Here is a 12,596-nt window from a genome sequence, read left to right as displayed (position 1 = left end):
TTATACTAGAGCATGATGAAGACAAGTAAAAACATGCTCTTCTCATTGTTCTTTAAGCAGGGACACAATCACATTCAATCCCATTACAAATCACGATCTTCATAATCTTAACAAACACTGCTGTCCACAATTAAATGGTTGAGCATGAGCATATGGTAGGCAGGGTGAGAATAAACTAAGCCCTGACACTTACGGACCCAGTTATGATGAAAGAAATGTTTCCATAATGGGGGACTATGTCTGGAGTGTGAAGCTGTAAATGTAATGGGACACAGTGAGATACTATAATGATGTAAGTGTTGCTACCTGGTGAGCAATAAGACCAACAACAGTAGGAAAAAAGCATCTCAGTTGTCATAAGCCCTTGAACTAGAGCTGCAAATATAATTGTGTGTCAGGAATGTACTAAAGTAGTTTTTCAGAGGCTGAACAGCTGGTAAACTTTGGAGGGGCTGCCATGTTAATGTGATAATGAATTATTTATCTCAACATTAACTATTAGCTAGAATTGGGTTGGATTTTCAGACCTTGACCATCTACTGGGGTAAAGTCAGTGTCCTAAGTAAACACACAAATTAGACATGCCAACCTAGACACAAGACTTAGAAAGCTCTTTTGAAAAATCTAAACTGACTTGGAGCCAGGAAGACCTGAGTACAACTCCTTTCCCCTGACACAGACAATCTGTGTGACAAAAGGTAAATCACTTAACTCTTCTGTGTTCTAGTCAACTTTGTAAGAATGTATATTAAAGAGAAAGTGCTAGCCTGCATTACTTGAAGACATTTCCTCAAAGAGTTTGCCAAATCAATGAAATCATAGGTCCAAACCTATCCTATATTGACTGTAGCAAAAATACAGAAAAAGAAGAAAGATCAGATAAAATATTTGAAATTTTTCTTTTTTTTACTCACAGTTTTCTTTTCTTTGATTGGTACTGATCATGCTTGTCTAACATCCCTTTCTATGTTAACACCTCTAATTACTAGAAAGAATCATATATCATTGCCAATGTTTTATAACAACTCTTTCAAATAGTAACAATCAAAATTCAGATCTTTGAAATCCCTAAGAGGAAAAGCATTAGAGAATATCTAATGTCCTAAAAATCCAACAACCTTCAACACCAGGAAGATCACAATTTAAGAATACCTTGAAGGTCTAAGGTGTGTCAATTAGTGCAGTGGATTTGTTTTTTTTTATCATAAGACAAAGAAAATAGAGATAGTAGGATGAAAATGCTTGTTTCTGAGTAAAATTACAATATCTGCTCATAATTATTTGTATTTAAGGTTCATTTGCACAAACAGAAGAAATAATATTTATAATCGAATATATTTCCTTGTTACTTGATGTACCTGGTCCTTCTAGATTGTGAGGAAAAAAAAATCTCTGGCTACTGAAGTCACAGATTAAAGAAGGCCAAACCAAATTCATGCAGAAAATCAAATGATATCAATTGGAATTAAAAAAATAAAATAATGCCACCATCATAATTTCTCTTTGATTAAAAAAAATTACAGTACTTTAAAAGAAAAATCCATTAGAAAGAGACTAAATTTCTTTACCTGCTAAATAACCAATTTTCATTGAAACACACGTAGTTATTGAGTCCACTTACCACAACTAGGAAGAATATATTTCTATATAATTTAGAGAAACTTGTGGCAGTCAGTCCGATTTCAGGCAACATTGCCCATATACTGAGATATAAACAGCAATAAGAATTTACCCAAAACAGTGCCACCCAATTAACATGGAGACAAGTACAAAAAAGATTAAGGAGTATTTTGTTCAATTTGGAATCAGTTGAATATGGATTGGGATAATAGGTTGAATTCAGTTAGAGGAACAGAAAGCACTAATTATATTTTGTACTCTCCTTTTATCTCACCAAAGTACTTTTCTACATCATCTCTCTCTTTATGATATACTCCAACGAATACCACAAATATTATTCTCTGCTGTAGAAACTGAGGCACAGAGACCAATTTTAAGTTAGCACAGGGATTCTTAATCTAGAGCCCATGAACTTAAAAGAAAATATTCTGATAACTATATTTCAACAGAATTGTTTCCTCTGTAATCTCATGTATTTTATTTTATGCATTTAAAACCTTTATTCTGAGAAGGAGTCTGTACCAGATTCCCAAAAAGTCCATGGAACCAAAAAAAAAAAAGTTTAAGAATGTCTGATGCTCACTTTGGCAGCACATATACTAAAATTGGAATGATAAAGAGATCAGCATGGCCCCTGTGCAAAGATGACACAATATGTGAAGCATTCCATATTTTTAGGAGAAAGAACTCAACCTCGATAACTACTATGGGATAGAGAAGATCTGAGCTCATAATCAGAGCAAGATAATGGAGCTAAAAAAAAGCCACTTCTTTTTCAATAAGACACACAAATGGTTCCAAGAACAAAAAAAAGAGAGATCTTGGAAGAAATTGAAAAGGACTTTACCAATCAAATAAGAGAGATTGAGGAAAAATTAGGAAAAAAATAAGGGCAATCCAAGAAAATCAAGAAAATTATGAAAGGAAAGTCAACCAACTTAAAATAGAGAATCAAAAACTTAAGGAAGAAAGTAATTCCTTAAAATCTAGAATTAGGCAAGGGGAAGTTAATGATGTTCTAAGAAACCAGGAAATTATCAAAGAAAATCAAAAGAATGAAAAAAAGAGAAGAGAATCTGAAACATCTCATCAGAAAAAAAATAACTGATCTGGAGAATAGATTGAGGAGAAATACTATAAGGATAGTCAGACTACCTGAAAATTATGACTTTTAAAAAAGAATCTTGATATAATATTATAAGAAATTATCAAGGAAAATTGCCCTGAAGTTCTACAACAAAAAGGTAAATCAGAAACAGAAAAAAATCCTCCAATTGCTACCTGAAAGAGATTCCAGGGGGAAAACTTACAGGAATATCATAGCCAAGTTTCAAAGCTCCTAAGTTAAGGAGCAAATATTGGAAGCAACAAGAAAAAAAAACAATTAAAATACCACGGAGCTACATTAAGGATTACCCAAGACTTATTAACTACTTTGTTGAAGGACAGTATGTCTTGGAATACCATATTTCATAGAGCAAGAGAGCTGGAGTTATGACCAAGGGTAACTTATCCAGCAAAGTTAAGTATAATCCTGAATGGAAAAAAAGGACATTTAACAAACTGAAAGACTTTCACATATTTGTGACAGAAACAGCAGAACTTAAGGGAAAATTTGACATATAACATCTAGGAGAAAAATAAGATAAACATTAAAGACCAATTATAAGGGACTCAGTGGGGTCAAATTGTTTACTTCTTATACGTGAAAATATTGTCAGTACTTTTTATGACTCATTATTTGGATAGTTTGAAAGAAAGGCTTGGGCTGAGCAGAGCATGATGGGGTGATTCTAAAAAACATAAAACTGTGTAGGGCGAGATAAAAGGGAATAATCAACTCATACAAATGAGGCATAAAAGAAAAAAAACATACTGAAGAAGCTAGTAGGAGGGAGGGCAGGTAGTGCTAGAACCTTACTCTCATTGAGAATGGGTTGAAGAGGGAACAACATACATATCTAGAAAAGTATAAAAGTCTTCTAAATTCAGAACGAAATAAGAGGGCAAGAGGATAGGGTGGGAAGGGAGAAGTTAAGGGAGGGATTCTTGGAGGAATGGGTAAGCTGGTTAATAAAGTAATGGGTAATAGGAGGGCAAGGTATGAGGTTAAGTAAAGTAAAGGAGGGAGGAGGGATAGGTTAAACAAGATGAAAAGGATAGTGAGGAAAAATAGGAAGGAGGAAAACACATAAGTAATTATGCCCTAGAATGTGAATGCGATGAACTTGAACTAAAAATCTGAATCCAACAATATTTAGCTTTCAAGAAACACAATAAAAATGAGAGATACACACAAAGATAAAATAAAGAGATAGAAATATAATTTATTATAGAAAAAAGGGGTAGAAACCATGATCTCAGACAAAGTTAAAGCTAAAAAAGATTTAATCAAAAGAAGGGGGAAAAAAGGAAAACTACACTGTGTCAGCAATATTATTCAATATTGTTTTAGACCACTGAAAATAACTTAACAGTATAAAATATCTGAGAGTATACCTGCCAAAACAGACACAGAAACTACATGAACATAAACATAAAATACTTTTTATACAAACAAAGTCAGATCTAAATAATTGAAGTAATATTTATTGTTCATGGGTAGGTAAAGCCAATATAAAAAATGACAATTTTACCTAACTAATCTATTTATGTAATGCTATCCTAATTAAATTACTAAAAATTATCTTTCTGAGTTAAAAAATAATAACAAAGTTCATTTGGATGAACAAAAGGTCAGCAATCACAAAGAAACCAGGGAAAAAAAGGTGTAAAGGAAGTACATTCAGTAGTATCAGACCTTAAACTATATAATAAGGTAAGAACATTGTTAAAGTGCAAAATGGATAATTTTGATTACTTTAAATTACTTTCTTGCATAAATAAAATCTATGCAGCCAAGAATAGAAGGAACGCAGGAAATTGAGGGAAAAACAACTTTCATAGACAGTCTCTCAGATAGGATGTCACTGGATGGCAATATTGCTGTGGTGTAGGAAATGATGAGTCCATTGATTTAGAAAAAACATGGAAAAACTTGGACTTATGAAGGAAGATACTATCTACTTTCAGAGAAACAGATGATAGGAGGAAATAAGCATAATACATATATGTATATATGTGTATGTTTATAGATACCGATGTATATGTTACATGTGTGTGTGCATGTGTGTGTGTGTGTGTGTGTGTGTGTGTGTGTGTGTATCCGTGCTTAACTGTAGCCTTCTTTAGGGTGGGGTGGGGCAAGGAAGGGGAAGAAAATAAAGTAAAAAGTGCACAGCAAAGCAGCAGAGAACAAAAGCAAACCTACAAGGAAACAAAGAAAAGCTGGGCAGCTCTGAAAACAAAGTGTAGTATTTATTATAGAGATTTTCTTGAAATGGAAATTTATTGTTTTATATTGAATCCTCTCTTTTTTTTCTGCCATGTACATGATAGTGTTTCCCCCCTCATTTTGTATTTGTTTAAAATAAATTTTTAAAAATTTATTTTAAAAAATCTCTGAACTTCGGAGGAAAGACCTGAATTAGACTCTAACATACATTATTCCTAGTGTGAAATCACAATCTCTCAGAGGAATCCAGGTAATTTATGAGCACAATGAAGAAATGTGTTGCTTGTCAGTAAGACATTTCATTTGACAGCTATGGAAAGTATTTTACTAATTTTCTTTTTCTTTTAGGTGACATGATGATGTTTATACATTAGGGAAAAAAAGGATTTAAAGACACCTAAGGTATTTCTGATTTGTCACAGAAAGTTAGGGTTGGGGATCACTAGGGTCTGTATAGCCCTTATTTGACAGGTGAGAAAACTGAGTCCCAGAGAGAAGTGAATTACTAATAGTCATATTACTAATAAATGGCATGGCTAGAATTGGAATTCACGTCTTTGGATTTTGTGGAAAGTCTACCATACATATCTCTGTACTCTTATTATAGCATAAAGCATCTGAAAAAGTAATTAAAACAGTACTCACTCAGCTATGGAACACCCTGAGTTTGGGGTATCATTCAGGTGAAGGAGAAGAAATACTATTCAGGCTGAGTTTTAATGGCAAACTTTCAAGAAGTTAAGTTACTCAGACCTTAGAAAGCCTAATTTTATGCACAGGCAGTGGCAAAAGTTCAACAACTCTGTCATCCTTAAGCACTTCTAAGAAAATTACAGTTGAGGCTGTGATTACAGTTTTAAAGACTAGTGCTTTCAACCAAAAGGAAAATGATTCCAAGGAACTAATGAAACCAATGAGTTTGCTTCATCCTGCAAGAGTGCTTTACCACATCTCATGGGATCATCAGTGACACACTTAAAAATGGAGGTGCTACAGTCAAACACAAACACATTAATGGGGGAAGAGTAGGGGATAGAAATCAGACCTGTTATTTTCATTGGACTGGGGAACTTCTATGAAAGGCAACTCCTACAAGCATAGTTTAGTTTCCTAGAGCACTGAGAAGATGAAGATACTTAGTAATGGTCACATAGGAAGGATGTGTCAGATGAAAAACTTTATTTAGCTCAGGTGTTCCTGGCTCTCCATCCACTACATAACACTGACTTTCTTACATTAATAACTAGATAAACATGACAGCTAAATGCTTCAGTACTAAGATATTAGGGTTTTTTAATAAAGAAATTACTTTGGTTAGAATGGAATGTACCTTATTTTGTGTTCGTGGAGTTGTTTTTATCATAAGTTCAAACAACTTGAAACTTTACAATTCAGACTTATGAAACCCTCATATTGTTTTTCCTTTGTTTTCAGGACTATGCTTTTTTTCTCATATTCTGATTTTTCAGGGAGGAAAACCAAGACTAAAGTAGCACACACAAATCTGAATTTTTTTTAAACATCATCCTCACCAAAATGTGGTAATGATAATTTAAAGAAGAATAAAGGATTAAGAAATAAAGAATTAAGTGTTTCTTTTTGATATAACTCTCCAAAAAGAAGCTTGATACTTAAAGATCAAATAGAAAAGTACCATTAGACCAAGAGTTGGAGGCCATTAAATCCAACTCCATTATTTAACTGATGAGGAAAGTGAGGCCCAGGAAAGTGAAGTGACTTTCCCAAGGTTACACAGGAAATGTCAGTAGTTGGAACCCAGGTTCTGTGACTCCAGAGCCTGTTGGGATCCATCATCATCATAACCACTACTACCATCACTTACTAAGCTATGTAATTGTGAGGAATTCAATTAGCCTCTCAGTGCCTCCAAAAGAATGAAAGTTATAGATGTGATGCCAATTTGCTTTACTGGAGGTAATTTCTATTCTTGGAGTTCCTTCTACTGATAAATTCACTGGTTTTGACCACCAGAGATAGAAGATAGATAGAACATATTTTTTCATAATTTAAATTGTAATAAGTTGTCACTTACACAGATATATGTATATATATATACATATACATATGTATGTATATATATATACACACACTATACACATAATACAGTTCATCTTCCCTCCTCTAAGCGAAGCTATTTACTTAAAATTACTTTGAAAGTAAAACCAAGGCTGTGCCTACTGAGATATTAGAATGAAAACAAAAGACACATCTGAATGGATTCAATCAAAGAATTAGATGTGAATTATTTAGAAATCAGTTGTTGGTAGATCCCAATGTTGAAGGAAAAAAAAGTTGTTTAGGCATTTCACCTTTCCTTTATGTTCTTACTCCCATGATACCCATTTACATCACCACTAGCTCTGTCCAGCTCCCTCATTCCAAAAATTCCTTCAAGAAAATAGAAAGCCTAAGGAAAACTTCTGTACCGGGATGATGTGCAGGAGGTAGCCAGAGGAAACAGCAGTTTCAACACAGCTGGCAGAACCTGGGGGAGATTTTAGTGGTGATATTATTATTAATAGTGGTTGAAAACATCCAGCTGCCTAATTCTGAATTGCCTCTGGCATCAATAGTTTTCCTGGAATATGTTCAAACAGCATTATTAACATAGGATGCTGAGAAGAACTGGAAATTACTCTTCTTTATACCCACCTTTGATTGGCCTCTTACAGAGCATTAATATAAGGGTATGTGGCACCACTTCCGAAGTCAATGTCAAGGAAATTAGCATGGACAGGGAAGGAAAAGGTTTTCAGTGCCTAAAGCTGTACATGTTAAAAAGTTGGGAAACCAATGTGGAACTTTACTTTTTTTCCCTGAGCTAGTAGTTTCTTGCTTCTTGGTAATTTGTGAGCCTTATACAGTTTCTGAGTACTGGCCAGTTCCCACTGAAGTGAAGGGTTCTTAACCTTTTTTTGTGTCATAAACTCTTTGGCAGTCTAATGAAACATAAACCTCCTCTCAGAATAATGTTCTTAAATGTCTAAAATGAAATGTATACAAGTACAAAGAAAACCAACTGTAGTGAAACACATCAAAATACTTTTTAAAAATAATGTTCACAGACCTCAAGTTAAGAACTTCTACATTAAAGAATAGACAGTTTTCATTGTACCAGAGTTCAAGAATTTACTTAATACAAAAAAAAGATGACTGGTATAAGCACAAAATTATGTATTTTCAGTCACTTCAGGTATGCTCACCACAATCACAGAATCACAAACAGCCACTGGGTCCAACCCACACTAAAAAAATAAATAAATAAAATTAAAAAGCAAACAAAAGCCAGTTCTCTCCACAGAACATCCTTACAACTGGTCATCTAGCCTTTGTTTGATGATACTTAATTTAGAGTTGACTGAATTTGCAGCTATGTGATAGCAAGACAAGTGAACAAATACTTTTAAAATTTTTAATAGATTTTGGAAGCATACTGACAGAGTATCTACCTACAGACACTGTGGGGGATATAAAGAAAAATGAGGAGTGGCCACAGTCCATAAACTTATGGTTTTGTTGAGAAAACAAGACATAAAATTGTGATGAATTTTTCAAGATTTTAAAATGTTCTTCCATTAAAGTAATGCAACTGCCCTTTTATGATAAAATCAATAAGCAGTACTAAAGCTACGACTTTTATTTGAAGAATTTAAAGTTTTTCCTTATGACCTAATGTTGCATATTTTTTTCGGCTGTAATGTATTTGTAAGTAAAACGATGCATTTTTTGGCTAAGGTCTCTTTCTTTGACACGCTGTCATTTTAGACCTCATCTGGTCATCATCATCTTAGAGAAAAAGAAATTATAACAGAAAACAGCAGGGGGTGCTCAAGGACAATCTGGACAATACGTTAAGAAGACCGGAAATAGGACACAGGCAAGGAATAATTGGGAGATAAGGTGGTACAAGAGGAATATGGGGGCTAAATATATGAGTTAGGGGGAAAAAAGAGTTAATAAATGCAGTTTAAAGTTTCATGAAGGAAGTTCCGTCTACATGATGCAATTATTCAAATAATTGCCTTTTCCCCCTCACTTTTTATTAATCATTTGGTTTTGTGTAGGCATGGTCCAAAATGGCATTAATACTAAGGGAAAGAACATATACAGAATATTTGGGAACAAACACAATTACATGATGTAAAATTGACCAAAGGGCACTACTTAGCAATTATGACAAAATCTGCAACATACTTTTCTGATGACCTATTAGTTGGTCTATGTAATCACACATATCCAAACCCTGAAGAAAAATAACATGAATTTTGAAAATTAGAAGGCACTGAGATGACATATGTAAAGATTAGGAAGCTCTTCCAAGATCTGTGATCTTTTCTGTGAGCTCGTCAAAGTGGGTACTCCCTCCAACAACCATATCAGAGGCCGAGCTAGACAACTATTTCTACATTGGATTGTTACCTTTCCTTTCAAAAAACTCAAGATAGTTTATAGATCTCAAGTGCTTAAGACGCAGTTGTCATAACACCCCAGGGAGACAGTAAAAGCTTAACCAAGGATTGATATGCAATTTCTTTCAATTCGTCACTAGCTGCAAACAAATCATTAAAACATGAGTACAAGAGAAAGTATGTTAGTTCTCTGGAAAACTGCTAAGGAAAAGATGTTCATCTCAAGAAAGCAAGAATCATTTAGGTAACTCTAGAGCAAACAGAAAACAATTAAAAGAAGAAATAGGTCAAATTATTATCAAGGAGGTGAAAGGAGAGGCTAGACAACAAGAGGGAAAGAAGGAGGAGAGAGAAAGAAAGAAAGAAAGAAAGAAAGAAAGAAAGAAAGAAAGAAAGAAAGAAAGAAAGAAAGAAAGAAAGAAAGAAAGAAAGAAAGAAAGAAAGAAAGAAAGAAAGAAAGAAAGAAAGAGTGGGGGAGAGAGAGAGAGAGAGCTTGCAAAATATATAAATGGCAATTGGAACTTTTCTTTCATTATAAAAGGCAAAAGTGGAATACTAAGGAAAAAATTCCTTCTGCTGACAAGAGGAGATTTCTGAACACACTATAGGGATTTTTTTAGTTATACAGCTTTTACTTCTTTCTTTAACTTTTGTGTTAACTAAAAAGATCAACTATTACCACATAGTTTAAGTATCACTTGTGACTGAAGAAATCAAAAGCAAGCTAGATAAGAAACAAACCAGTCGAGTACTCTGAAAAGCTAGATGTATTAAAATCTACAGTACACACTGATGTCCACTTGGAATTGAAATGTTATTGTGAAATTTTCTGCATTATTTTTGAGAGTTCATGGAACGTATGAAGAATTCCTTCAGAATGGAAAACATTAAGTGCTCTTTTTTAAGGAAAAAGTCAAAAACCTGGTTCTCGTTCTCTCTCTCTCTCTCTCTCTCTCTCTCTCTCTCTCTCTCTCTCTCTCTCTCTCTCTCTCTTTCTTTCTCTCTCTCTCTCTTTCCTCCTTATCTAGTCTCTCCCCTCCTTGATAGTAATGTCCTTTAACTTGGGTATTTGGAAAATATTAGGAAAAAACCACGAATCTGAAAATTTCTCAAGGACCACATGAGGCGATGAAAATCAACATCCAAGGCTTATATGCAGCTGGCACAAGACTAATTCAGTTTCTTCACACAAAAGAGTGACAGGCTATAGAGACTGAGACAGAATCAGCATATAAGGAAGCACTACATACTGGAAAGAACATTGTATCTGAAGTTTAAAGAAATGCATTTGAAGTACTTACTACTACCTCTATGCCTATGAGAAAGTCATTTAACCTCCTAATTCTAGTAAAACTGTTGGCCCCAAGAAGGTCAAAGAAAGAATGAAAAGTCCTACATATACCAAAATATTCTCAGTACTACTTTTTGTGCCAGCCAAAAATTAAGAAAATAGTGCATTAACTGGAAATCGGCTGAGCAAACTGTGGTATATGAATGCAATGGAATATCATATTGTATAAGAAGTGGTAAATATAAGGAATTTAGAGAAACATAAGAAAACTTGTTCGAACTAGTTCAGATTGAAGCAAGCATGACCAGGGGAAGAATATATACAATGAATAAAACAACACAAACAAAAACATTAACAGACAGGACTGTCAGACATGGTCCCTGGGTGGGTTGGTTTTACCTAAATGATTTTCTTTGTTACAAGAGCAGATTCAATGGAAGGTAAAGGGATGGGTAGATTGTTGAGGTGGATATTAAGGAAAAACAAATAGGGTATAAACACATGGGGGATAATACCACTAAGCCTACACTGAAGCAGAGCAAATAAGATGAATCCAGGAGAACAACACATATGATTACAATAATACGAATGAAGAAAACACTACAGAGCAGCTAAACTCAGTTTAAAGACCACATTGACCAATGCTGAAATTAGGTGAGAGATGATGGAACAAACTTCCCTGTCCTTAGCAGGGATGATGTTCTCTGGAAGTTGCATACAGTCATCACACATTATCATTATACTGGTTTGTTTTGCTTAATTGATTTTCTTTGTGACAGGAATGCTATATAGATCTGGTCCATATCCATGGTATTAAAAAAAAAGGCATCACTAAAACATAAAAAAGAACAGGAGAGGGTGAGATAAGAGCTTCTGTATAGACTGCTCCAGCTTTAAATGCCAACAGAATTACAACATCACAGAATATCAGTAAAAAGGCCTTTTACTCCAACAAGTGCAATTGTCCGGCTTTTTGCTTAAAGACCTCTTTGATTATAGATGCGATGAACTTGAGAAACTCTTTGTTTCCATCTCATAAGGCATTAAATTATCGATTTAGAAAGACCCAGCCTATAACATTAGATTTCCAACTGTTTCATAAATTTCACATTTTAGGGGGCTCATTGAAATACTGAGTTCTTATAAGAAAGCTGGTGGCACAGCAGATAGACGGGTGGGCCTGGAGCTGGGAAGAGCTGAGCTCAAATCTGGCCTAAGACACTTATCAACTGTATGATTCTGGGAAATCACTTAACCTCTGTTTGCCTCAGCTATCTCAACTGTAAAGTGGGGATAATAATAAATAGTACCTACATTGCAGGGTTATTGTGAGGATCAAGTGAGATATTATTTGTAAAGAGTGTTTAGCAGAGTCCCTGGTACATAGCAAATGCTATGTAAACACTTAACTCTCTTCTCTTCCCTTACCTTATGAGACCAGTTGCAGGACTAAGAAAACACTAGATTGCTATGCTGGTGCATTAGAACAGTGCAGAAGAGTTTCATGACCTCAGAAAATCTGAATGCATCTATTTGCTCTCAATGACACAGCTGGTGGAAGGGTACCAGATAAGTGCAATTATCAGCAGCTTATCATTAACCTGTTGGATAGAAGAATTAAGTATCTAAAAGAGGCTACCAGATTTGTGGAATCTCCATCTCTGAAGGTCTTAAAAATATTATAATCATCTCTGAAAGATGGCTTAAGCAATTTGTTGCCAACAAGGAGAAAACTGTGCCTGATGACTTGGAGATTGCTTACAATTCTATCTAAATTATGAAATAATGAAGAGCGAAATGACAGAATCAAGAGAACATTGTATATGGTAACAGCAATATTTTTTTAAGAACAACTTTGAACTAAGAGTTTATTTGACTATTATAAACACCCAAACTAACTATGAAGGACAAATGAAGGAAG

The 12,596-nt window shown here is 34.4% G+C and overlaps 1 protein-coding gene and 1 pseudogene across 1 annotated transcript in view; one reads left to right on the top strand and one right to left on the bottom strand.

Annotated features, from left to right (window-relative positions):
• The window catches only part of LOC110202749 (3',5'-cyclic-AMP phosphodiesterase 4D), a 686,828-nt gene that overhangs the window by 570,551 nt on the left and 103,681 nt on the right, over positions 1-12,596 (bottom strand). The window lies entirely within an intron of this gene.
• On the top strand, positions 2,196-2,296 carry LOC144457255 (U6 spliceosomal RNA; annotated as a pseudogene).

This window comes from Phascolarctos cinereus, unplaced genomic scaffold (assembly GCF_003287225.1).
Source record: "Phascolarctos cinereus isolate Bilbo 61053 unplaced genomic scaffold, phaCin_HiC Scaffold_4;HRSCAF=312, whole genome shotgun sequence".
NCBI lineage: Eukaryota > Metazoa > Chordata > Mammalia > Diprotodontia > Phascolarctidae > Phascolarctos > Phascolarctos cinereus.
Note: the sequence above shows the minus strand (reverse complement) of the source record. Positions and strands in the feature narration are given on the sequence as shown.